Below are 2,421 nucleotides of genomic sequence, written 5' to 3'. Positions count from 1 at the left end.
CTACATAGACTCCATTTGAATCCAGGAAACGCTCATACCCAAACATTTAACTTAGTTTTTTTTTTTTCCCAATAAAGGCGCTCTCGTCTGGTCTGCAGACTTAAAGTTCAAGTCTCTGTGAGAATAATGGTACAGTTTGCTGTGTTATATTCAATAGCAGTCCAATAAGGTTATATTTGATTTATTTTGTAGTAAATTGCTAACCAGACAAAAAACAAACAAGATCAAGCTGTGGTTTGTACAAACCCATTAATTTATTTGCATGATCCACCAGGTCGGGGAGTACTTCCTCAATATTGTAATAGGTTTCACTCAATGCATTCAAGAGTTCCTTGGCCGTCTGAGAAACAAACGTTTGAGGAGTTAAAAAGCAGATTTAAAAAAATAAAAAATAAAAAAGTATTATCACTATTCCTGTATGCTGTAAAGAAGAGCCGACTTAAGAAAAACTACCTGCAACTGTACATAAACCTCCTCCAGCTCTGCCGCTTGCGATATGGCATATACACTGGCATCCACACCAGATTCCTACAACACACAAAAACAAACGGCAAAAACTCCAGCAAATTATACATACGATATACATATTAATTATTAATTAATTATGATTTAGGACTGATCTTGTGCCGTAGCTTCTCTGTTGACCTTGGACTTGCCAGTCAGTTCCTTCACTCTGCCAAAGATCGGAAAAATGTTTTTAAAAGTTTTATCTTCCCAGGCATGATATTCTTTTCATATTAAAATGTAGGAGTTTCTCTCACACCAAAACACAAATGGAATTAAGTCAAACTCCATAGGATCAATATGTACCCGTCAGCATAACGTAGTGTGTTCATCGTGTATTCACATGAAGTCATGCCTGGAGACACCATAGCAATCTATGAAATAAGAGAAGGGAAAATATGTGTACATACTGTACGTTCTGTACTTAAACCCACACATACTTATTCACAACAGAGTTTGTGCTTGTTTGGTGTAAATCTGCATCAACAATTACAATGTATACAGACCATAATATGCTGTATGCCAAACTTAAAGTAAGTCAAGTATGGTGTTTTTCTTTTATTTTGACAGGACAGCTGAAGACATGAAAGTAGAGAGAGAGCAGGGAATGACATGCAGGAGAGGGCCGCAGGTCGGAGTCGAACCTGGGCCCGCTGAGTAAACCTCTATATATGGGCGCCTGCTCTACCAACTGAGCTATCCGTGCACCCACATGTATGGTGTTTTAACATATCATGCAGGTCTTGGACTTTTCTCCAATGAAGGAGTCCCTGAGGACTCTGGTCAAAGTGCTCAGTCAGAAAGGAATGTGATCGCTGTTCATTCCCAGTGAGCAAATGCACGCCTACAGGACACAGGAGTGGACACAGACATGTAGGTGTAATTTTCTATATCTTTTCAGGTGCTTTGCATGCATATTTAATATTTGGACAGAGCTCTGAGAATGCCAGGAGTTAAGCATTTTAATCTTCTTTACGGTCTCAATTTGAGAGAGCCATGGTTACATGGCATCTAGCTGAGGTGCAAGAGAGAAAGCGGGCCCTTCTCACTTTTCATCCACACCTAAATATGTATCTGGTGTGTGCACGCCACAGCAGCCGCAGTCTACCTTGAGAGTGATAGTGCGCGGAAGGGAGGGAGAGGGGAGGGGATGAGGAGGAGGGAGGGGCGAGCTAGCCTCGTTTTGTTTGACAATACTCCGAACGTCAACAAGAAGTGCCGTCACCCAACATCGCTTAGAGTCCCTTTCTTTGTAACAGCTAGGCAAACAGTTCACCAGGAGTTTAGAAAGAGGAATGAAACCTAAGTTTGAAGAAATATGTACCATGATATCGCAACATAAACATTCTTAAGACATGAGTACCTGCATACACTGCCCTGCTGGATCATCTCGATGACCTGTTCTGCGCTGGACACGCAGACCTCCTCCAGACCAACCACATTTCCTACAACTTCACCTTCTTCTTACACATTTTAACCAGCAATCCAGTTTAGCTTTAGACCTAACATTTTTTTTTTTTATTATTCCACATCTTTTTTTACATTAGTGGTGTTATTCAACTTGTCAATGATATTCATACTAATTAAAACTATTCCCACTTTTCCAACTATTCTCACTACTTCAACTTCTTAAGGATTTAAGCTATCCAGTTTAGCTTTAGCATTCTCACACATTTTCTGCAGGAAATGCATTTTGTAGTTCTAAGTAATATTCCTGGACCTGGCTAGGTGCATGCTGGTTCTATACCTGCCAGTATATAAACCTGAGGTGCCTAGCACTGCCCTACTCGTACAAAACAAGATAAAGACGAAGTACAAGGACAAGTTCTGCTGCAAGGAGTGGACACAATAGCATGAACACCTTAAAAACCAATACAAGCTGCAATAGCCCTGCAGTTGTCTGACATATCAACTATG

The 2,421-nt window shown here is 40.4% G+C and overlaps 1 long non-coding RNA gene across 1 annotated transcript; it reads right to left on the bottom strand.

Moving 5' to 3' along the window:
* Positions 1–230: 230 nt before the first annotated feature.
* LOC116067420 lies at positions 231–530 on the bottom strand. Its single transcript, XR_004109203.1, has 2 exons — positions 454–530; positions 231–340 (listed from the first exon to the last, which is right to left on the bottom strand). It is a non-coding gene; the product is annotated as an uncharacterized LOC116067420 (long non-coding RNA).
* Between the last annotated feature and the right edge of the window lie 1,891 nt (positions 531–2,421).

Source organism: Sander lucioperca, chromosome 5, assembly GCF_008315115.2.
Source record: "Sander lucioperca isolate FBNREF2018 chromosome 5, SLUC_FBN_1.2, whole genome shotgun sequence".
Classification (NCBI taxonomy): domain Eukaryota; kingdom Metazoa; phylum Chordata; class Actinopteri; order Perciformes; family Percidae; genus Sander; species Sander lucioperca.
This window is presented reverse-complemented; position numbering and strand designations above follow the sequence as displayed.